We start from the raw sequence: 6,426 nt of genomic DNA on the forward strand, positions 1-6,426 counted from the left end.
ATAAATGCTAAATAACAAATTGAGGTGGAAGAAACTTTTTTTCCATATACATTTTTTTCATATATAGACCTTATGAAACATTTTCATACAGTAGAAAATGTGTATGTTAGAACAGGATAAAGTACTTCCAATAACAATATATAGCTCTTACTCTTCTTTTCCTCCAGGTTATACAACGGGTTCAGCAGATAGAAAATAAAATCAGAACAAAGAAACTTGTAAACAAACAAGAAGTCTCACTTTAGGATAAAGTTAAAGGTTTGTTTACATGACAAAGGTTTGCTTACAGTCTTCTTCAAATATATATATTTTTTTCCAAAACCTTACTTGTATACATTCATCTGAGTAAATGTAGCTAATTATTACCCACCTCTGCCTCTGTATGGCTTGCAAACTGTACACTAGATTATTGCTTAAGCTTGAAGTAAATGACTAATACACCACCTGAGTGTCTCTGCAGCTCCACCAGTTACTATAATTCATCTTCTCCATGCCCACTTCTGTCAGTTTGGTGCACAGCTTCGCCTTGACATATTTGCAGCTGTACCATACTCTTTCATTTTCAGATGATCCTTCAACACCTGCAAACTTTAACAGATAATTTTGGATGTCTACGGATAAAATTGAAGGATTTGTTTTAGTATGGCTCTCTTTTTTTGTATCAGTACAGCAGATAAAAAAAAAAATAAAAAAAAAAAGAAGCTGCTTAGCTTTTCCATGTGTGCAGGTGCTTCCGTGCCCTACAGTGATTTTCAGCTCGGGTTATACCTTTGATTTGCCAGTTAAAATTGACTGTTGACATGTTTCTGTAGTTGGTAGCTACCAGCTATAGGTAGTTGGTAGCTACCAGCTATAGGTAGTTGGTAGCTACCAGCTATAGGTAGTTGGTAGCTACCAGCTATAGGTAGTTGGTAGCTACCAGCAATAGGTAGTTGGTAGCTACCAGCTATAGGTAGTTGGTAGCTACCAGCTATAGGTAGTTGGTAGCTACCAGCTATAGGTAGTTGGTAGTTGGTAGCTACCAGCTACCTATAGCTGGTAGCTGGTAGTTGGTAGCTACCAGCAAGAGGACAGTTGTGGTAGATTATCTGCGCTCAGAGCCAAGCAGTCAGCACAGGGAGAAATCAACCGAGAGCGCCACTTGTCCTTGGGAACACAACCCAGTACGAGCAAGTGAAGCAAAGAGGCAAAGGAGATGGTTTCTAATTTTGCCCAGAGAGAATCTAATACAACACGGGGCAGGTAGTGAATAATAGACTGCTCTTGCGTTATACTACATTGTGTGTTGTTATTTGTCTGGCTCATTAGAATGGCTGGAGGATTGGATGGCAATGAGATGAATTACATTAAGAAAATGACTCAGACATACAGCATTCCTCTGTTCCCACTTGAAGAGGGGATGCGGGGTGGGGACTCATGTCGTCCCTTTCTGGGTCACCGTCTGGACTGCGGTGCTGTCAGCTCCCTCTGACGTTCTTCCAGCAAGGATTATAATGTGGTCCAGTGGGCCATGCTCAAATTTCAGGACGTGATGGTGCCAGCCTTTTCTGTTCGAGAGTTTATTGTCTGTGGACCTGAAGTCGGCCCGCGTTATGTCTCCCGAGACGATACCCCGACACACCAGGACAGCTCCTCCTATCTGAGGCTTCATTTACCTCCCCCAGGAGACGCATGGGTGAGCAAGCTTATTCTCCTTGTGGGGTGTTCCCCATGCATGACTGATGTTTAGATTAATATCCTCGACTGACTTCTGCTCAGCGGTGAATAGACAAGTAGGCCTATCGGAGCCCGGCCGCCCCCGCAGGAGCTGATTGATTTTCACACTGTTCTGACAAAACATAAATCCGAAACGCAGCAAATACTTTATTTGTCGCCCTTGTAGAAGCTGCAGCCTCAGGTCCAGCTGTCCACACATGTGGTTAGAAAACAGCTCTTTTCTCTCTCGCTCTCTCTCTCTCTCTCTCTCTCTCGCTGAACAGAGCATCCTGCAAACACATACAAAACTGCATTTAAAGCATAACACGCATTTGAGCATTAAAGCTTATGTAGCAAATTGGTAAGCCACAAATGTTAAGCAAGAACTAAAAGATTAATTATTGCAAAACTATAACATGCATGATAAAAAAAAGTTTGCGTTGAAGCAAACTGATGTCCATTAACAGTATTGAAAGGGAGATCAAAAAAGCAACTTTTATTTCCTGCATTTTAGAACATTGGAATTTACAGTGCAGCACAGCTTTTTTGAACCCAGAGGAATCTAAAGTACAAATGTCATAGAAAAATGGTAACATCGCCCCCTGGTGGCGAATCTAAATCCCTCGCGCTGGCCTCTAGTCTCTACAATCCAAACAATTTTTGACCTCAGTCCAGCTACTTGTTTAGAGCCGCAAACGTTACGTGACCTTTTGAAAAAAGACGACTTATAATTTTAATGAGCATCTACTGCAGGAAATAAGTTTTATGTTCTCAAAAACAACTATTTTATTTATATCTATGGGTCGTAAATAAAGAAGTCATAAAACTTATGTAAAAGAGGATGACTACATTTTCTTCTATGACATGTTGCTTTTTGTGGAAAACATGTTAAAGGCACACAGTTTTTAACATCATGACAAAAAAAAAACGTTGTTCTAAAAACATGTTGCTGGTGCAATCCGTTGTGGAACTTAAATGCAATTATTCCTTTAAAAAATGGCTAAAATCTGCATTTATAATATCTATATTTAAAAATATTATCTAGTTCTTTATTATTTTTTAACAATGTTATTAAGAGCCATTGTGAAATGTCCAAAAGGCTACTTGTGGCTCCCTGAGTGACCCCTGGGATAGTTCATTTAATGGAGGTATGTAAAATATTAAATAGTAAAACACTTAAATAATAACAAATCTGGACTGCACTGCTGAGCTTTTGTTTTGTTTTGTGTTTTGTTGTTGTTGTTATTGTTAAACAAAAAAATCAATAAACATATCTAAAAAAATAATAACAAATAATAATAATACAGCTTTAAATCGTATTTTGGCTTATGAATATGACAAAATACATAATGGGTATTACAGATAGAGTGCAATTTCCTCTCTGAGTTCTGTTTTCTATAAAAAAGTACCAAAACCTTTAAAAATGAATTACAAATGCTCTCAAATCTCTTTTTTTTTTTTTTAAACTGTGTGTAGCTGGAGCCGTGCTGCCATTTCTGCTCCCAATCCACCTGTTCTTCCTCACCTCTCTCTGTTTCAAGCTAATTGGCCTCTTTCAACCAGACCAAAAGGGTCGTGATTTGACTAAGTTGCTCCTGTTGGTTCTTTTCTTGTCTGAGGACCAGCTCACTTTTTATCCCTCAGGATTACATGCTACAAGGCCAAGCTGATCTTCAGGCCTCTCTCTTTGTTCGCCTTCAGGTCCTGAAACAGCAGCCTGGACTTTAATGATAGCCACAGTAATTTCCCTCATGGGATGCGGAAGAACTTACAACCTTTTTAAATGCTGAGTGTTGCCCTGCGTTTACTTCTTTGCAGTCACGCCTCTCAGTTTTTTACATTCTTTGTTTTCAACCCCAAACTTTAATGTACTTTATCGGTGTTTTATGCAATATCCTTACCCTTACAAAGTAGGGTAAAATGGTGAAGTGGAAGCAAAAGAACAGATGGTTCACTGAGCTTTAAATTTTTTTTAAGTGATGCAGGCATTTGCATTCGCCGCCTTTGTAGTGACAACCTCTAAAACAATCTAAACCTAAAGACCTATAGCTGTAATAGGATCGCAAATGGATACCCAAAGCCTGAGCATGACTTTCGAGTTTTTATATTTTTTAAATAATAATAAAAAAAAAATTCCTCATTAACCGTGTATACTGTTATACAGGTGTTGTGCTGCTATTCAACCACAACTCATGCATGCTTTTCTTTTAGCTCTCCTTAATGAGGCCTTTCTGAGCACATTCGCTGAGTTATATAAGAGAGTAATTATCTCTTGCTGTTAGGTTCCTCAACGTTGTGAGGCAAGCTGTGAGAAAACACAGAGATGATATGTATGTGTCACAGTATAAATCAAACCCTAAATCTATCTTATTCCATCACAGTCCAGGCTGTAACATTTTCTTTTCAAACATCGACACGGACATCCATACCTTGAATGTTGGACCTAATTTCAAACACTGTGCAGCATGCACCGCACCCACCCTGCATTGATGAGACAATATTAGTTTGTGGTTGTTTGGAAAGAAGTAGCCTGACAAAGTCAGAACATTTTCTTTTTTCCCATATCTTTTTTTTCCCATGAGCCTTTGCTAACCCAGTCCTTGTACCGTTGTCTGACATGTTCTATCTCCCCTCGCGTGCTTGAAAATGTTTGTGGTCTAATGCATTCCTAACAAATGACTTTTCTGCATTACTCACCGCTTGGAAATAAGCTCACTGCCAAGCATGGTCCAAGGACACCAGCTTACAAAGCTCTCTCTGGACTGTGCTTTTGTGCTTTCTACTTCACTTCCACCAGTCCTGTCCTTATTTCCTCTTCCAACTAACAAACTTCTTTTTAAAAAGCAATAAGAATTTTATCAATATGAGTTAATCTTACAGATTTTATGATGTACTTTTTGACTATTAGTGTAAGTACTTTTTTTTATTATTATTATTTTTGCCTGATAAAATAAACAGGTGAATGAGTCGTGAGTCTTCTGGTAGCCATGGTGATAGCAGCCTTCAGCCAAAAGCACTTGCTGAGGATATCCTACTGGTTCAGCATCTTTAATATGGAGAACTCTTTTTTTGGACGCACATCCTTCTGTGAAATGCTTGTAGATGTGGATCCTGATGCTTTTCATTCTTGTTTGGGGGGAACAAAATAATTGAAGATGGTATTCTTTCTATTAACTTTTAAGAGAATGGCTGCACACACATTTACAGTGGACTTTCTTGCTCCAGGGAAAGATTGTATTTTTGGGGCTTCATTCGGTGCAATATGGGGTTTATATTGTGTCCCATTAAGATAAAGATAACTTCTGACGGTGTAGGATAATAAGTGACATTTTATGAAGGAACTGGTTGCCATAGGTTTTGCAACAGCTCAAAGCTTAGCTGCATGAAGCAACTACACTGTGGCTGTTTCCCACGAATGTTTGTCCTCGGATAACAGGATGTGTTACGGACAACCATAAGTACACATGCACCATGTACAACAAGTAAAACAATACTTTGTTTTTGACGGTCTCCATAGCGATGTCTGCACTAGTGAGCCAGCTACTGACATCCTTCTTTCCAGTAATCAAAGCAGCGGATCTACGGCCAAATCTATAACCTGGTGCTGTGGTGTTTATTTGAGCTATCACCAAATTCAGTAACAAAAGGATTGGTGTCAGAATAAATACTTTTTGCCACAGAGAATAAACAACAACTCCTGTACAGACTGTCAACCAACTTATCTCACAGATGTTTATGGCTAATTTCCTTTAATTCTTGGACTATAAGGAGCCTTATGTCTGATGTTGCTTGCCTTCAAAGTTTTGTTTAATATCCTATAATATAATGGAAGAAAGTACTTAAATCACTATCTTTCATATAGGATAAATGCAATTTAATTTTTTCATGCCAAATGTCACATATATTAATTTTCTTCTTACTTATTATTGATATTTAATCAAAAAAAGCTGCTTGATCCAGTGATGTTGTCTAAGTTTGTCCAATATTTTCCACTTTCGAATTCAAGTAAATATTTATGAATACCAAAACAAGTGCAAATGTCCCTCTACGCTCTCTAAACAAACAGAAAAAAAACTATTTTGTGGCATAATTGAAACGATTCTGCAAAGCAAAGTACCCTAAAATTACTCATGACATAAAAATACTCGATGCCACAGGCATAATAGATGTTTGATGGTAATTTTTACCATCAAGTAAGGCAACAGTTCGTTTTACATCAGGTGATTTCCTCACCTAAAAGAAATTGTCAACTCACAGCTACATTTTATTTGTGTTATATTGTCAGATGTCAACCTGTATTTTATTATCTAAAAACATTAAGGTGTGCCAAACAACAAAAACAGAAGAAATGTCAGAAGGCAAAAATATTGTTTCACAGCTCACAACTTATGTTACTGTCAGGGGAAAAAAAATTGCTTTTTCCCCCAAAAGCTCAACACATTTGATTTTAAAAAGAATTTTATCTGTCTGTATATTTGGTAGTGGGTGTGATGTGTTTAGCATCTGCAAAATCAAACGTAGGTTATATAAAGCTATTATTATTTAGCTGAAAGGTCCCTACATAAAATGTCCATACGATCTAGAGACGTCTCTGTGGTTTAGAATAGCTTTGTCAACGTGATACATTCATTTGTTCTAAAAGATGCAAGAAAGTGAAAATTTCCTCATTCCCAATGAACGTACCACTTACATACGCCACATAGGGCGGTGTTGATTTATCCAGTTATGTCC

This window comes from Gambusia affinis, linkage group LG15 (genome assembly GCF_019740435.1).
Source record: "Gambusia affinis linkage group LG15, SWU_Gaff_1.0, whole genome shotgun sequence".
Classification (NCBI taxonomy): Eukaryota; Metazoa; Chordata; class Actinopteri; order Cyprinodontiformes; family Poeciliidae; genus Gambusia; species Gambusia affinis.